The sequence below is a fragment of the Phyllobates terribilis genome, unplaced genomic scaffold (assembly GCF_046119375.1).
Source record: "Phyllobates terribilis strain yellow unplaced genomic scaffold, ASM4611937v1 Scaffold_11__3_contigs__length_659146591, whole genome shotgun sequence".
NCBI lineage: Eukaryota > Metazoa > Chordata > Amphibia > Anura > Dendrobatidae > Phyllobates > Phyllobates terribilis.
In genome coordinates, this window is record NW_027362771.1 from 66781304 (window position 1) to 66800517 (window position 19214).

A 19214-nucleotide genomic window follows, 5' to 3' on the forward strand; every position below is an offset into this window, starting at 1 on the left:
GTAAAATGTTTTCCTCTTTCTCAGCACCGACTATGGGAGAAAAACTGCGAGACAAGGCATCCGCCTTAACATTCTTAGTACCAGGGATGTAAGTAACGGAGAAATTAAACCGCGAGAAAAACAGTGCCCACCTAGCCTGACGGGCATTCAGGCGCTTGGCAGCGTCAAGATATATCAGATTTTTATGATCCGTAAGAACCTGAACGGGAAATTCCGCACCTTCCAAGAAGTGGCGCCAGTGTTCAAATGCGAGTTTAATAGCCAATAATTCCCGATTACCAATATCGTAATTCAATTCAGTCTCCGAAAATTTTTTTGAAAAAAAGGCACAGGGATGTAATCCATCCCCGTTATCCTGAGACAATACTGCGCCAACCCCCACAGAGGAAGCATCAACCTCAACCAAAAACGGCCTAGTAACATCAGGCTGCATAAGGATGGGAGCAGAGGTGAACCTCTCCTTGAGATACACAAAAGCTTCAATGGCCTCAGAAGACCACTGAACCGCATCAGCACCTTTCCTGGTGAGATCAGTCAGAGGTTTGACAATACTAGAAAAATTTTTTATGAATTTTCTATAGTAATTGGCGAAACCCAAAAACCTCTGTATCGATTTCAAACCAATAGGCCTAGGCCATTCCTGCACAGCCTGAACCTTAACCGGATCCATCTCAAAACCTTTGCTGGAGATAATGTAGCCCAAAAAACTAATTCTCTGTACAGCGAACTCACATTTCTCCAGCTTAGCAAAAAGCGAATTGTCCATTAATAACTGTAATACCTCACGCACGCTCCGCCAATGAGACTCCAGATCTGGCGAATAAATCAAAATGTCATCCAAATACACAACCACATTTTTACCGATCAAAGGTCTAAGGATGTCATTAATCAGATTCTGAAAAAATGCAGGAGCATTAGTAAGACCAAAAGGCATAACCAGATTCTCAAAATGACCCACAGGAGTGTTAAAAGCAGTCTTCCATTCATCACCCTCCTTCATGCGCAACAGATTGTATGCCCCCTTAAGGTCAATTTTAGAGAACCACTTGGCCCCCAATAACTGGTTAAACAGATCAGGAATCAATGGCAGTGGGTAAGGATTGCGTACCGTAATTTTGTTAATCTCACGAAAATCCAGACAAGGACGTAAACCGCCGTCCTTTTTTTTTACAAAAAAAAATCCAACCGCCACAGGAGACTTAGAGGGCCTAATGTGACCGGCGGCCAAACTTGTCTGTATGTATTCCTCCAAAGCCTTCCTCTCAGGTGTAGGATAAGCAATTAGCAGGTCTTTAACCCTTTCACTGAGCCCAGCAAGAAATAGACTTTTCAGAGCAGAATCGTTCCACCCTGTTTGAGTGGACCAACGACGAAAATGTGTACAATATTTTTCGACATTACCTGATCCTTGTTTTAAACGTCTCAACTCAGTCTCAGCTGATGCGACACGGTCAGGATCATCATATAATAGTCCTAAAGCAGAAAAAAAACTATCCACTGATCTGAAGCATGTATCACTAGGTTGCAAAGAAAAGGCCCACTCCTGAGGCTCTTTGCGCAAAAGTGACATTATGAACCCTACGCGCTGGGATTCATCCCCAGAGGACTTGGGTCTCAAACGAAAATACAATAAGCAAGCATTTTTAAATGAAAAAAATTCTCGATGTTCACCAAAAAATAAATCCGGCAAACATACCTTAGGCTCCAAGAAATGTGCTCCAGAACAGTTACTCACGTGCTGACGGAGCTCGGTCACTTCCAGAGAGAGTCCCTGCAGGCGATGAGCCAAATCCTGAACCGACACCATGATGGAACAGAAAAATCTTTCCTTAGAGAATTTGCTGGCTGGACTTACTGTTATGTTCTGGTATCAGAGCTAAGGAAAGAGAGGAGATCTGTCCCTACGATAGAACTCAGCTGAATCCCTACGATGTAACAGGGAACCTGATCCTGCGATCAGACCTGCTAAAGTCCTAAGCTAGTCTGTACGAAGACCTATAGATGTGGGGGAGGAATCCCTACAAGTACTAAGGACTGGGAGGAATATGGGACACCTCCTAACAGAAATAGTAGCAGACAGACGAACAAACAAAATATAAAGAACATAGAGGTCAGTAAATCAAGCAAACTAACAGAGCAAGACACAGAGCACAGGCTAGCTAGAAAGTAGATATACAATGAAGTCCAGCAAAGCCAGAAGGGCGGAGCAGGATTAAATAGGCCAACAAGGTCATGTGACCAGCAAAGGAAAAAAAACCTAACAGCAAGGTTCTAACAGTATGGATACCGGGCCGCCGACGCAGCCATGACGTTGTGGCCAGATTCCGCCTCCACATGCCTAAAAGGCCCAATTTCAAGTGCAAGCAAGCAAGCAGTATGGTATTGTAGCCTGGGGGTGGGTGAGTGTCAGGCTGCATACTTGCGCTTGCATTGCAAGGAATGGGGGAGGTACAATTGAACACTGCCCTGGGACAAGGACTTGCACGGGGATAGTTGCAAGTCTGCATCTTCTGATGCGGCAAGGATCACTTCTGATGGGCACACATTTAGGCAGTTACCTGGGTGTCAAAGATGCTTCCAAGGGTCTTCCCCATGCTGTTCCCATGTCTTTTCAGCACTGTTTGCATGTGTCACACAGCACATGGTCAGATAAGGTTGTAAAATGTTAAAATGACATTTCCCGGTGAATGAATTTGTCACGGTTGAAAGCAATACAATAGTGCAAAAACGCATGAAAAATGCTACTTGTGAACATAGCCCAAGGTGTGGAGGAGTATTTTTGTTTTTGGTTATTTATTTTACCTTATACACAAGTCTTTACCCTGGAAAGGAAGTTCCTTAACATATTTCACAGGAATGCACTTTCAGTTTCATTTTTGAACGTTTTATTGTGATCCCGCAAAAGTGGCTTAATACCTCTGACCACGTTGTTGACAGCAGTGACCTGGGGGTCAGAAATGCTTCCTGGGGCGATCCCCATGCTGTCCCCATGTAATTTGAGCACTGTCACTATCGTTTTGGGCACTTTTTAGGCTTTCTACAGACAGCCGGGGGTGCCGCCGCAAAAATGCTCGGGTCTCCCATAGATTAACATTGTACTCGTTGCTCAGGTCGAGCACCCGAGTATCACGGTGAGCTCGGCCCGAGCTTCGAGCACCCGAGCATTTTAGTGCTCGCTCAACACTAATCTTCATCTTATCCTTTATTAACAAATCAGGCTTTTAAATGTGAGGTTTCCTCTAAAAAGTCCCCTGAATTAGTGCAGTTGCTATGTAATCTGGTAAATTGGCCTTTGCAAATATGCTATGATGGCAGCGTGGGCAAATGAGGCTGATCTCCACACTTACATTTTTATAAATCACCTATTTCCAGCCTGGTTTGTCACCTACCCCAAAGCTTGCTAACAGTGTACAGTGCACATATACAGCCTTTCTTGTTGTTATTTTTATTGTGTTTTTATTAGTGTTCATTTACATACATACCTATTGTGCTGTGTTGTATAAATAAATTGTTTTGCAATTTAGCACATTTGTGTGTCCTAAGTGATCCTGGGAAGGACATACTAGTGACTCGCCCCCTGGGCCGTGGGGCACTCGGATCCGGGCAATAGGGGGGACGATGGGAGTAGTAGTGGCAACCCGGTTCCGTGGCTCAGGGTGGTCAGGCCAGTGGTAGTCCGTTATGTGTTGTTGATAATGTCCGACTACGCCACCCGTGGATTGCGGTTATTAGGAACCGCCGCTGCATGCAGACCGCTGGGGCTGATGAGGTGTGCGGCTAGGGTAGTGTGACTCCCCACGGGAAGAGTGCGGCCCCAGGGCAGTATAATGGATGGTGGGAGTGATGGTAGTGAGAGTCTCAGTGCTGATAGCGCTGGAGGAGCAAGGAGCACACAGACAACAGGTTGCAGTCCAGGGTCTTTACTAGAACAGGTAAATTGACCCACAAACAGTCCCAGCTAGGAGGGGGCCTGGATGTCTGAGAGCAACGGGGAAATTGACCCTGGTCAGGGTGAGGGTGTAGGCCTACCGTGCTTTCTGCGCTCCTTCTGGCTATCTTCTCGTTATAGGGTAACAGCCCACGTTTCCGAGCTTTCCGTGTATTCTCGCCTCTATGGCCTGCGACGTGGGTTCCTTTCTGCTCCCAGCCTTGTACGGCTTTGCTGGTCCCTTCTGTTGTGGCAGGGCCTCCAGGCTTCTTAGGCCAAGGAATATACAGTCCCCTGCGGACTGGTTATCTGCTGGAGAATGTGGAATCCTTCCAGTCTCAGACACCAAAGTCTGGTAAATTGAGTCCTTTCTGCCAAGACAGGCTCTCTTCGCCTCTTGTCTCTGGCTTGTGGCTCTCCTCCTGCCACACTTCCTCTTAGGTGCAGTGCAACTGTCTGTCCCTGCTCTGCTCTGGGACAAGTCTCAGTGCTGAGACAGGCCATCAAATTCTCCCTAACCCTGCCTCCAGTACCAGTTTTTATAGGGGCAGCCTGCTCCCCCTACTGGCCTGAGACAGGAGGCATTGCATGCTAATGTTCCCCTGACTAGAGAACCTCCCCCTTGCTCTCAGACACAGCTTTAATTACACTTGTGGCATCCAGGCCAGGGTGACACATTCCCCCCTAGTGAAATTTAGTACTCCGGGACTAAACAATAAACAAAGACAATATGCATAACTATAAAACATAACAGACAGACGACGCACAGATTGAGTTCTTAAGGTCACAGTGTGGTCTGTGACCGGGTGTCCATATCACCAATACAACGGGGAGCCTTAACCAGGTGGGGGTCTGTCCTACCCCAAGTCCTTCACAGTCTTAGTTCATTCCTTGGTTAGGCTCCGAAAGCAGTCCATACAAGGTCCCAGTTATAAAAAGTCCATAACCTTTGAGTCCTTACGGTAGCTGCAAGAAACTGAAACATAGAATTACCAAACATGCATAAAACTTGGCAAACAATTCAACATTTGGTTACAAGGTTATTTACAATTTAGTGCATCCTATATTCTCCAGCGAGCGGGTATCTGCCCCTTTGTGCTCCTGGTTGACCTCCTTAACCCACTGTCTGGTGGTGGACCAACCTGGCTTTCCCCACTAGCGTTAGGGGTACAGCTACCAGCTGGGTGTACAGGTAGGGCAGGCAGCTGTCTGCGGGTCCTTTGGCTTACCGCAGGCATGGCAGGCTCACTGTCAGCAGAGGGTTGACTCTCCTGGGCTGCTGGTACAGGCTCTTCTGCCTCTGGAACCGCTTGCTCCTCTTCACCTTCCGGCTCTGGTGTTGGTTTTTGCTGTGCCGGTTGCAGGAAATGCAGGACAGGTACCACTATGGCATCATTTATGCGAGTCCAGGACTGAGGGAACTCTCCGAGAACGGTGCTGATCATTTCTTCCTTGTCCTCTGCGGGTTCAAGGTCACTCTGATCCTCTTCTGCACTACGGAGTTGCTCGGGGCATCTTTTGAGGTGGTCTCTGGAGACGACACTAGTGGTTTCTCCTCCGTCCTTGGTGATTACGCACACCTTTGGGTTGTCGTGGTCAGACTGCAGTACGGTGTAGGGTTCCCTTTCCCACTGGTCGTCCAACTTATGTAGCCTTCTTTTTCGCTTTAGGACTTGCTCACCAGGTTCTAGGGGACCAGCAGGGGCGTGTTGATTGAAGAGTTTTTCTTGCCTCTCTCTCACCTGGGCCAGGCTCTTCTCCACACTCTCCTGTACCTTCTTGTACTGCAGTTGACTTTCCGTATCCCAGTCCGCATCCGGGGAGGTGTCCTCAGGTATTAGGACTCCCATCTCCAGGTCTACGGGCAGCTTACCTGGTCTGGCTCGCATCAGGTAAGCCGGGGTGCAGTTTGTAGCATTCACCGGGATATTGTTGTATAGGTCTATCAGGTCCGGCAGTTTTTCTGGCCACAGGCTGCGTTCCTCCAGGGGCAACGTCTTCAGGAGATCAATGACTATATTGTTCATCTTCTCACACATCCCGTTGGTTTGGGGGTGGTAAGGCGTTGTACGAATCTTCTTACAGCCATAGAGGTTGCAGAACTCTTGGAAGATTTCAGCCTCGAACGCTGGACCCTGGTCTGTCAGGACCTGTTCCGGATACCCGTGTGGACGGCAGAAATATTGTTGGAAGGCTCTGGCCGCTGTTTGGGCTGTCAAGTCCTTCACCGGGACCACCACTAGAAAACGGGAATAGTGGTCCACGATTGTCAGGGCATAGATGTATCCTGACCGGCTGGGAGCCAATTTGACATGGTCTAGAGCTACCAGCTCAGGAGGCTGCGTGGTGACGATGGGCCTCAAGGGTGTCTTCTGGCTGGTACAGTCCTTCCTCCTTAGGTGACAAGGGCCACAGTCTCTGCACCATTTTTCTACAGCCCCTCTCATGCCGACCCAAAAGAACCTTCCTCTTAGCAGGAACTCCAGTTTCTTCCAACCGAAGTGTCCCGCTCTGTCATGGTAAGCCCCCAGGACCATAGCTGCATCCCGCCTTGGGACCACGACTTGCCAGGTCAGCTCGTGCGTCCGGTGGTTGACAATCCTTCTGCACAACTTGCCTTCGTAGAGGAACAGCTTGCTCTTCTCTTTCCATAGCTGCTTGGCTTCCTCTGGGGCATCCGGATCCATGCGGGCATCTTCCTGGGTCAGCAGATCTTTCACCAGGCGGACAGCAGGGTCACTATCTTGGGTCTCGGCCCAGCTGTGGTGAGGTAGGGGGTTGATCATCACAGTTGTTAGATCCTCCTCCTTCACGCGATGAGAGTATTGAGCGGCTCCATACCGGTGAAACGCGGGGAGATCTACCTCCTCCAGCTCTTCTGGGTCTTCGTCACCTTCAGGTAAGTGAGGCATTTTTGATAGGGCGTCCGCGTTGGCATTGGTTTTGCCTGCCCGGTACTTGATCACAAAGTCATAGTTGGAGAGACGGGCCATCCACCGCTGTTCCAGGGCACCCAGTCTTGCATTGTCCAGGTGTGTCAACGGGTTGTTGTCCGTGTACACGGTGAACTTTGCGGAGGCCAGGTAATGCTTGAAGCGTTCCGTCACGGCCCACACCACCGCCAAGAATTCTAGCTTGAAGGAGCTGTAATTCTCCGGGTTCCTCTCGGTGGGCCTCAGCTTCCGGCTGGCGTACGCGATCACCCTTTCTCTGCCCTGTTGGTTTTGGGACAGTACGGCTCCCAGTCCCACATTACTGGCGTCCGTGTGGAGAATAAAAGGTTGACCATAATCAGGGTAGGCCAGGATCTCATCTCCCGTGAGGGCCATCTTCAACTGGCGGAAGGACTCCTCTTCCGGTTTATCCCACTTGAAGGGTGGCTTTTGACTTCGGGACTTAGACTGTCAGATCAGGAGGTCCTGCATAGGAGCTGCCATCTTAGTGAACCCGGGGATGAACCTTCGGTAGTAGCCTACCAACCCGAGAAACTGTCTCACCTCTTTGATGTTCGAGGGGCTTGGCCAGCTCTTGATTGCCGTGACCTTGTCAGGGTCGGGGGCCACTCCTTCCGCCCTTACCACGTGCCCTAGGTACTGGACCTTTGGTTTCAGCAGGTGACACTTCGATGGTTTTACCTTCAGGCCATAGCCTGCCAGGGCTTCGAACACCTCAGCCAGGTGCTTTAGGTGGTCCTCGTAGGTCTTCGAATAGACGATCACGTCGTCCAGGTAAAGGAGGACCGTCTCGAAGTTTCGGTGCCCTAGACAGCATTCCATCAGCCGCTGGAAGGTCCCTGGTGCGCTGCAGAGCCCGAAAGGCATACAGTTGAACTCGCTCAGTCCCATCGGGGTGGTGAAGGCGGTCTTCTCCTTGTCAGCCTCTGCCACAGGAACCTGCCAGTACCCGCTAGTAAGGTCCAAAGTAGAAAAGAAGTTAGCTGATTTTAGTGCGGCTAAAGACTCCTCTATTCTAGGCAGCGGATATGCGTCTTTGTGGGTGATACGGTTGATTTGTCTATAGTCGACGCACATTCTCATGGTGCCGTCTTTCTTTTTCACCAGAACCAAGGGGGCTGCCCAGGGGCTACAGCTGTCTCTAATGACCCCAGCTTCTTTCATTTCTCTTAGCATGCCCTTGGCGTTCTGATAATGTGCAGGGGGTACAGGCCTGTGTCTCTCTTTTATTGGTGGGTGGCTCCCTGTGGGGATGTGGTGTTCTATCCCCTTTACTCTGCCGAAGTCTAGCGGGTGCTTACTAAAGACTCTCTCGTACTCCTGTACCACCCGGTAGACTCCTTGTTTTTGGTGCAGGGGAGTGGAGTCAGCACCCACATGGAGTTTCTGGCACCAGTCCTCCTTTTGTTTCTGGGAGCCATTACCCTCCGCCTGAGGAGATGGAGGCAAGGGTTCCACGGCCCTGATAGCTTTGTGTTCGACCATAAACAGCTTGGCGAGTGTAGCGTACCTGGGTAAGTGTACCTCCCTCTCCCCAATGTTGAGGATGCGGACGGGCACCCTCCCATGACGGACATCAACCACCCCCCGGGCTGTCAAATTGGTGGGCCTTCTGTCTGAGTACACGGGTGCTACCATGGCTTGGTAGTCTCTACCTCTCAACCCGATTGCAGTCCGACACCAGATCATCATTTCACTTTTGGGAGGCATGGAAATGGGGAGTGGGTCACTCAGTCTTACGCTACCGATCTCACCACCAGACAGTTCTACCTGCTGCCGTCTCATCAGGGCTTTTATCTCCTTGTTGAGGACTCTCTGTTGGCTGGAACTAGCATTCACCGCCACCTGTTGTAAGATTACAATTACCTCTGAAAGACAATTTTCAATCACGTTAGTACCCACAGTTATTTTAGGGTGACTTTCACGACGGTCAATGTCCACAATAATCACTCCCTGTGCCGGCAGTTCAACTTTACCAATTTTAATGGTCATCTCCTTGAACCCCATCTGCGGCACGGGTAAGCCATTACTGGCGATGATGCTCAAGTTACTGTCTGGATAACGTGTGATATCAGCATCAGTCCAATACTGCTTAAAAAGTACATAAGGGATAGTGGTTACTTGCGACCCAGTATCCAGCAAGGCGCTCATGGGGATACCGTCCAGCACCACGGGTAAAACCGGGCGCCCCCCAACGTACTTATTACGCCAATTGTAAGGGCCTGGTGATCTTATGCCTGGGGGTTGGCCCTCTGCCCCAGGTTGGACCCGTTTAAATTACAGTACCTGGAAATGTGTCCGGGCTGGTTGCATCGACGGCAAATGGGCTGTCCATCCTCTGCGTAGCGGTCTGTGGGCCTCCCTCGGAACGACGGGATCATCCTCTGTCGACGCCACAGGACATCCTTCGGACTTGAAGCCGGTTCGATGGGTCTTGACGGGTCCACTTGCAACGCCTGGGCGGTCCTGGTCAACGCCGCGACGCTCCTGGTCAGCTCCTGGACTTGGTGGTGCAGGTCTTTCGACGGGGCTTGGTTCAGGGCTTGTGCATCAGCCCCCACGGGGTCCATAGAGGAGGGCGTCCCCTCCTGGTGGTAGGTGAGAGCAGGGCGCCGGGGGTTTATAGCGCCACTGGTTGCAGATTCACGGAGCACCCTTATGGCCCTGTCCTTAAATTGGGCAAAGGTCAGGTCGGGGTTCTGAAAGAACATGAGGCGCAGCTGGGCCCTGTGGGCGCTGGACAGCAGACCTTCTATGAATTGTTCTGTTAGCAGCTTATCCGTTTCCTGCACACTGCCAGGGTCAGTTTGTTGGATAGCCCTCAAGGCTTCCTGCAGATTTAGGGCATAGTCTCTGATGCTGTCCTGTGACCGCTGCTTACATCCATAGAACCTCATTTTAATTTCAGCGGAGGTACGTGTGTCAAAGGTACCCCGCAGCCGGGCCAGAATACCCTTCACAGTCCTTTTCTCCTCAGTGGGCCATGATTTTACCTCCCTTTGGGCTGCGCCAGTTAACTGCCCTGTCAATATGCTGACCTTCTGTTCCTCTGTCAGGGGGTAAACCTGGAACAAACTGTACAGCCTTTCCTTAAAGTCAGTTAGGGCATGGGGCTCCCCTGAGTACTTGGGCAGCCAGGCCGCTCCAGGGATGTAGAGCAGGGAAAAGGGCATCACCACTGCTGCAGCTGCGTTGGTGGTAGTGGGCGCCTCTGTGTCCGACATCTTTCTCCCCCCTAGTTAAGCGTGGCCTACCTTCCGACGATCCTCTTCTGTAGGCCGCAGCTCTGCTGCTGTTGCTCTGGATGAGGACCTTGCGTCGCGTCCTGATGACGTCAGCGTCGCTCTCTCTCCCTTCCAGGACCTTGCGCAGCGTCGGTGCGTGGGGCGGAGCTTCGGGTCTCGCGCGCTTTCGGCGTCCACGCCCCTCTTCTTCCCGCACGGCGTCCTGAAGATGGCGTCCGATGGCGGGAAGCAGCTGTGGATGGCGGGAAGACGGCAGAAGACGGCGGGAAACGGTCCAAGATGGCGTACGATGGCGGGAATCGGCTCCGGATGGCGGGAAACGACTCCGGACGGCGGGAAACTTCGCCACAGGTAAGTTACAAAAGTCTTTTTCAGGCACGCAGTACCCGGTGGTTGCGGGCACGAAATCCTGCCGACTACGCCAAAGCTGACTCGCCCCCTGGGCCGTGGGGCACTCGGATCCGGGCAATAGGGGGGACGATGGGAGTAGTAGTGGCAACCCGGTTCTGTGGCTCAGGGTGGTCAGGCCAGTGGTAGTCCGTTATGTGTTGTTGATAATGTCCGACTACGCCACCCGTGGATTGCGGTTATTAGGAACCGCCGCTGCATGCAGACCGCTGGGGCTGATGAGGTGTGCGGCTAGGGTAGTGTGACTCCCCACGGGAAGAGTGCGGCCCCAGGGCAGTATAATGGATGGTGGGAGTGATGGTAGTGAGAGTCTCAGTGCTGATAGCGCTGGAGGAGCAAGGAGCACACAGACAACAGGTTGCAGTCCAGGGTCTTTACTAGAACAGGTAAATTGACCCACAAACAGTCCCAGCTAGGAGGGGGCCTGGATGTCTGAGAGCAACGGGGAAATTGGCCCTGGTCAGGGTGAGGGTGTAGGCCTACCGTGCTTTCTGCGCTCCTTCTGGCTATCTCCTCGTTATAGGGTAACAGCCCACGTTTCCGAGCTTTCCGTGTATTCTCGCCTCTATGGCCTGCGACGTGGGTTCCTTTCTGCTCCCAGCCTTGTACGGCTTTGCTGGTCCCTTCTGTTGTGGCAGGGCCTCCAGGCTTCTTAGGCCAAGGAATATACAGTCCCCTGCGGACTGGTTATCTGCTGGAGAATGTGGAATCCTTCCAGCCTCAGACACCAAAGTCTGGTAAATTGAGTCCTTTCTCTGCCAAGACAGGCTCTCTTCACCTCTTGTCTCTGGCTTGTGGCTCTCCTCCTGCCACACTTCCTCTTAGGTGCAGTGCAACTGTCTGTCACTGCTCTGCTCTGGGACAAGTCTCAGTGCTGAGACAGGCCATCAAGTTCTCCCTAACCCTGCCCCCAGTACCAGCTTTTATAGGGGCAGCCTGCTCCCCCTACTGGCCTGAGACAGGAGGCATTGCATGTTAATGTTCCCCTGACTAGAGAACCTCCCCCTTGCTCTCAGACACAGCTTTAATTACACTTGTGGCATCCAGGCCAGGGTGACACACTAGCGCATAGGGTATAAACCTATTTATATACCTATTTATGGTTTCTTGAGTGTATATACATGTTTCCCCAGATGACATCAAGTATAGTGGTGTGAAAAAGTGTTTTCCCCCTACCTGATTTCTTATTCTTTTGCATGTTTGTCACACTTAAATATTTCAGATCACAAAACAAATTTAAATATTAGACACAGATAACACAAGTAAATTCAAAATGCAGTTTTTAAATGAAAGTTTTTATTATTAATGGAAAAATAAATCGAAACCTACAGGGCCCTGTGTGAAAAAGTGATTGCTCCCCCCCCCCCTACTTAAAACATAAATTCACTGTGTTTTATCACAATTTTGGGAAGCTGAGTCCAATTTTTCTAGCCATACACAGGCCTGATTACTGCCACACCTGTTCTCAATCAAGAAATCACTTAAATAGGACCTGCCTGAAAAGGTGAAGTAGACCAAAAGATCCTCAAAAGCTAGACATCATGCTGTGATCCAAAGAAATTCATGAACAAATGAGAAACAAAGCAATTGAGATCTACTGTATGTGTCTGGAAAAGATTATAAAGCCATTTCTAAGGCTTTGGGACTGCATCAAACAACAGTGAGAGCAGTTATCCACAAATGGCAAAAACATGGAAAAGGGTGAACCTTCCCAGGAGTGTCTGGCCGATCCAAGAGTACAGCAATGACTCATCCAAGTGGTCACAAAAGACCCCACAACAACATCCAAAAAACTGCTGGCCTCACTTGCCTCAGTTAAGGTCATTGTTCATGACTCCACCATAAGAAAGAGACTGGGCAAAAATGGCATGCATGGCAGAGTTCCAAGAAAACCACTGCTAAGCAAAAAGAACATAAGGTCTCATCTCAGTTTTGCCAGAAAATATCTTGATGATCATCAAGACTTTTGTGAGGATACTTTGTGGACTGACGAGACAAAAGTTTAACTTTTTGGAAGGTATATTTCCATTACATCTGGAGTGGAAGTAAGACAGCATTTCAGAAAAGAAATATCATACCAACACTAAAATATGATGGTGGTAGTGTAATGGTCTGGGGCTGTTTTGTTGCTTCAGGACCTGGAAGACTTTCTGCGGTAAATGGAACCATGAATTCTGCTGTCTACTAAAAAATCCTGAAGGAGAATGTCCGGCCATCTGTTTGTGACCTCAAGCTGAAGCGCACTTGGGTTATGCAGCAGGACAATGATCACACTAGCAAGTCCACCTCTGAATGGCTTAAGAAAAACAAAATTATGACTTTGGAGTGGCCTACTCAAAGTCCTGACCTTGATATTAAGATGCTGAGGTATGACCTTAAAAAGGAAGTTCATGCTCGGAAACTCTCCAATGTGACTGAATTACAACAATTTTGCAAAGATGAATGAGCCAAAACTCCTCCAGAGTGTTGTAAAAGACTCATTACCAGTTAACACAAACTCTTGATTGCAGTTGTTGCTGCTAAGGGAGTCCAAGCAGTTATTAGGTTTAGGGGGCAATCACTTTTTCACACAGGGCCATGTAGGTTTGGATTTCTTTTTCCCTTAATAACAGGGCTGCTACCAGGAATTTCAGGGCCCCATACTGGCAAAATTTTTGAGCCCCCTTGAGACTCCGCCCAGGCTCCTCCCCATCTCCGCCTCCACCTCAGCTCCACCTCCACACCTCCAAACTTCCACAGTCCCACCCCTCACTCTTGGAAAAAGTCTATTCCTGCACCACATCCTCACCAATCACACATTAACAGTTCCCATCGAGCACCACATCACACACATAGCCATCAGCTTTTGTTTTGGCCAAAAGATTTTTGAAGCCTCCACCACAACAAGGAGACTCTTCTGGTTGGGTCCTACTCTACTCTAACCTATTAAACATTTATTAAAATATCCAATACTCTTTTTAGGTATATTTTTATTTATTTTTCTTTAAGAAAATGTGTCACGTACATTTTTTAAAATGACCAATAATACCACATACAAGGAACAAATACCACCACACCATGACCAGACGACATATTACCACCACATAGTGACCGGATAATACCACATACAGGGACAAATACCATCACACCATGACAACACCACATATTACCACCACATAGTAACCAAATAATACAACTTACAAGGAACAAATACCGCCACACCATGACCAGACCACATAATACCGCAACATAGTAACCAAATAATACTACATACAAGGGACAAATACTGTCACACCATGACCAGATCACATATTACCACCACATAGTGCCTGAATAATACCACATACAAGGGACAAAAAACGTCACACCATGACTGGACCACATATTACCACCACATAGTAACCGAATAATACCACATGCAAGGGAGAAATATTGCCACACCATAACAGACCACATATTATCACCGCATAGTGACCGAATATTACAATACTGATCATTAATAAAAAAACCACAATACTAATATTACCATAAGAGCCAATATACACGAGAGCTCTGTATATAGTGTCAGTGTACAGGTAATACAGTGATCACCAGTGACATTATACACAGGAGCCCTGTAGATAGTATATAGTGTACAGGTAATACAGGGATCACAAGTGACATTATACACAGGAGCTCTGTATATAGTATATAGTGTACAGGTAATACAGTGAACACCAGTGATATTATACACAGGAGCTCGGTGTTACGCTCACGCCCAGACTGACTAGCGTGAGCGTGATTAGTGATCCCACTGTACCATGAACTGAGGAGTGCCTGGAGGGGCGTAACTAAGTATCAACCCGATCCGACCAAGGTCGCACGGCGGCTCAGTCGAGTCCGTGAACCAAGGAGGAACCGAGTAGAGGGACCAGGTGCTACTCCAGGTCAGACCCCGGTCACAGCTGTTGGCCCACACTGGGGAATGCGGGAACAGGCAGGTTAGACTGGCATACAGACAGGTGGGTATTGGCAGGCACGGCTGGTATGCAGACAGGTGGATACTGGCAAGCACGGCTGGTATACAGACAGGTGGGCACTGGCAAGCTCAGCTGGTATGCAGACAAGTGGGCACTGGCAAGTACGGCTGGTATACAGACAGGTGGGTCCTGGCAAGCACGGCTGGAGTGCAGACAGGGAGATACTGGCAAGCACGGCTGGGGAGCAGACAGGGAGGTACTAGCAGGTTTGAGCGCAGGCTGGATAGGGTCCAGTACAGACTAGGAGACAGGAACAGAGCCGTGGATGCGGTAGACAAGCAGAGTAAAGTGAAACCGCCGGAGTGGAGGACAAGGCAGAGCAGAGCAGAACCGCCGGAGCGGTGGACAAGGCAGTGCAGAGAGGAACCACCGGTCCGGTGAGCAAGCAGAGTAGAGCGAAACCGCAGGTGCGGTGGACAAGGCAGAGCAGAGCGAAACCGCCGGAGCGGTGAACAAGGCAGAGCCGAAAGGAACCGCTAGTGCGGTGAGCAAGACAGAGCAGAGGGAAACCGCTGACGTGGTGAGCAAGCAGAGCGGAGCGAAACCGCAGGTGCTGTGGACAAGGCAGAGCAGAACAGGGCTGAAGCTGCAGGCAGAGAGGACATGGCTCTGTTCACATGGAACAGACTGGAAAATGCAGGAAGATGGCTAGAACACAGGAGGTAGATACGGAGGAAGGGAAAAGGGACAAGCAAAACCAGATACACACAAAGTACTTACTATGACTTAGCGAGTGGACACAAAACTCACAAACAGAAATACAGAGACAGCGAGTTGGAGTTAGGTGCAGGTTCAGATACTGCAGGAAAAGGAAAGGTACAGACATAGAGACAAACAGGTAACAGGCTAGGATACAGTTAAGACAGGAACTGCTACTGCAACGAGATACAAGAACGAGCCTGGGTATACAGCCCCCAGAGTGGCGGAAACAGACTAGAAATCAGAGATAACAGGCCTGGGTATACAGCCCCCAGAGTGGCGGAAACAGACTAGAAGTCAAAGATAACAGGCCTGGGTATGCAGCCCCCAGAGTGGCGGAAACAGACTAGAAGTCAGAGATAACAGGCCTGGGTATGCAGCCCCAAGGGTGGCAGAAACAGACAAGATAACAGGCCTGGGTATGCAGCACCCAGGATGGCAGAAACAGACAAGATACAAGACAAGACCTGGCAACTCAGAGGCAAGGAGCACACTGAAAGTTAGTGTTGCTCAGGCACCTCCTTCTGGGTGGAGAGGGTTTAAATATCCAGTGACTCACAGCAATAGGCTGGGGACGCATTAGGAGTGCGCCCACGGCAGCTATAAGAATCAGGAAGTAACCGGGCCGCCACCCTAAGCAATCAGACAAGAGACATGCACACAGCATGAACTGGAGCAAGGTTTGCAGGCTGGACTGACAGGTAAGATTGCAGTCTTGCATAGTGGGAGGTGGTGCACTATGCAAGCACGCCGCCAGGGATGTTACACTCGGTATATAGTGTACAGGTAATACAGTGAACACCAGTGATATTATACACAGGAGCTCTTTATATAGTGTATAGTGTTGGTGTACAGGTAACACACTGACTCACAAGTGAAGTTTCTAGTAGAAGTCCTTCATCTTTGCTTTTCTTTTTCATTTAGCGCAGACTGCCATCACTTCTTCCAGCCAGGACTCATCTCTGTATAAAATAACACAGTTATCTGAAGCACCGCTCCCTCGTCCCCCCGCTCCATCATTTGCAGGCCCTCGTCCCCCCTTCACTCCATCATTTGCAGTCCCTCGTTCCCCCCTCACTCCATCATTTGCAGTATCTTGCCCCCCTCACTTCATCATTTGCATCCCCCTCACTCCATCATTTGTAGCCCCCCTCACTCCATCACTTGCAGCCCCCCTCACTCCATAGTTTGCAGCCCCCCTCTCCATAATTTGCAGCCGACTTTCACTCCATCATTTGCAGCCCCCCCTTACACCGTCACTTGCATCCCTCCCTCAATCCATCATTTGCAGCCCCCTCCCCTCACTCCATTATTTGCAGTTCCTCGCCCCCCTCACTCCATAATTTGCAGCCCCCCTTACACCATTATCTGAAGCCCCCCTCACTCCATAATTTTCAGCCCCCTCCTTTCCATAATTTGCAGCCCCCCTCACTCCATAACTTGCAACCCCCCCCCCCTCACTCCATGACTTGCAGCCCCCCTCACTCCATAACTTGCGGCCCCCCCACTCCATGACTTGCAGTCCCCCTCCCTCACCTATTTAATTCATTTAAGAAAGAAAAAGGAAAAAATAAAGTTTAATCATACTTACCATCACCTGCAGGTGCAGCTCGGCTTCTACTGTCCTGGCAACACTCTAGGTGCTTTCCCGGAGCTCCGCAAACGCTCAGCTCCAGCTCCCTCATACTTCTCCAGACTTCTGGTCAGGTGACGGAGCGTACATGATGACATCATGTATGTGCTGTCACCTGACAAGAAGTCAGGAGAAGTATGAAGGGGCAGGAGCTGCGAGCTCCTGGAAAGCACACAGCGCCGAGGTGTGCAACACTGAAGGTGGCACCCCGACACTCACCACATTATTACACCATGGAGCCCGATGAGCAGAAGCACAAGAGGAGGGGTCCTGACAGGGCCTGGGGCCCCCCCTCTGTATGCTGCTCACCGAGACCCATACAGCAGTAAGGGCAGTAATGCCCTAAAGGCATCCCTCCTTAATAATAAAGACCTTGATTTAAAAACTACATTTTATGTTTACTTGTGTTATCTTTGTCTAATAGATAAATTTGCTTTATGATCTGAAGTGTGACAAACATGTAAAAGAATAAGAAATCAGGAAAGGGACAAGCACTTTTTCTCACCACTGTATGTTTGCTACACAAGTCCAATGAATAGTCAAACTTCAACTATAGATTGACTAAGACAGAGCTGAAGTTTAACATGGACGGAGGTTGTACTCGGTATAGGACACCTTCAAAGCTACTCAACAACTAGACAGAAGGCATAAAAAGCTTCCTGTTCCAAATTGTGTATGACTGGTGCCTAACTCAAGGCCATAATCTGCAATGCTCTTTGTCCAAACTACAGTTTTGACTGGATTTTATATACAAACTTTAAAAAAAACTTACTTCCCAGCAACAATCTATGTGCAAAATAAACTTTCTGCGTTTGCCTGTAGCAAAAAGAAACATGAGGCCTTTAGGCATATCAGCGGCCAACTGTAACACGGGTACTTTAGATGCAGCGACACAGAAACACAGAGCGGCCAATACAGGGTTAATAAACAGGGGAAGTTTATAATAACAGGTCAATCTCCACGCAGGGAGTAACAGGGGAAGATATGGGGGAAAACAAGGTAAGTAGCAGGTAAAAGTCTTTAACTGACAGTTCACAGTTTAAATAGATATAGTAGAGTCGAACCGGTTGTAATCGACAGTTTTTACACTTAGCGGACTCTTTTCCTCCACAAGGCAGTTGCCAGCTGATGCCAGGGTTGATTTCTTTGGGCTTCCCCGCCCAAACAATGCTCCATCTTCTGGCGGCAGCGGGCGGTCTCCGGTTTTACCCGCTGAGCCCCTAGTCCATAACTCGGCACCTCACGTGCTCGGCTCCGCAGACCCTGCGTCTCTTCTCCCACTAGTCAGCTTGACTACTCCGGTCCACTGCACTCGGCTCTTGCTCCCAGTACTGGATCCAGGAGCCTGGACCCTCTCACACTGCTCTCCTGAGCGGGACTCCCCTGCCGCTTTTCTGCACAAAAGTCCTCGTCTCCCCCTCTCTCTAGCCACACCACCAGTTTTCCGGTCACCTGACCTCCCAGCTCTCACTCTGGACATGCCCCCAACTTCCCAATCACCTGACTCCTGTGCTCGCAGTCTGTCTTCCCCTTGCAACCAGAGGTACGGCCCCGGCAGTTCCGGATCCCTTGTTCTGAAAGTACTTACACCCCGGTCTTCCGCCTTACACCCCCGCTCTCCTTTAACTCGCCATTCCACGGGCGAGAGTTCCTTCATCAAACGTTCACATTCTTGGACTTCCTGGACGATACGGTGCCATATGAATTGATCTTGTTTGTAACGGTGAGGAGGCACTCCTGTTGTTGTCCGTTCTGACCGGCGTAACTCAGTTTGACCGATGGGGGTGGAGGGTCACTCGGATTCCCAATCTCCGCCTGCCCGGTGGCTTCAACCGATGTTGTGCCCTCGCTACCTGCACTGGGGACTGCAGGTAATCGAGTGCTGGGGCTCGGAGGTAGAATCAACAATTCTTCTTCGTCCACATCGTGGCTTGGGGCAACTGTGACAGGACCCTCTCTAGAAGCAGGGGATTCTTCTCCATCCTTGTCTTCTTTAGACAGACAGGGTGACAGCATACTACGATGAACCACTCTGGTAGGGGCTCCTTCAGCCCCCTCGGGTTGAACTTCATACACAGGTCCTTCAGCGCCAATCCTGTTCTTCACTCGGTGCTGGGTCCGTTCCCACCGCCTACTCAATTTGCCCTGGGGCCGCCTGTCCCGAACAAACACCCGCTCCCCGGGCCTCAGAGCTGTCCCTCGAAGAGGCAATGTCTCATGATGTTTGAGCTCCTGAAACTTTTGTTGTACCAACCATCGAAGGGTCTGCAGTCGATGCCGATGTTCCCGGACCCAGGAAGACATCCCCGTCCGTGGGTAGTCCTCCTCGAGGTCCAGCTCTAACTCGGT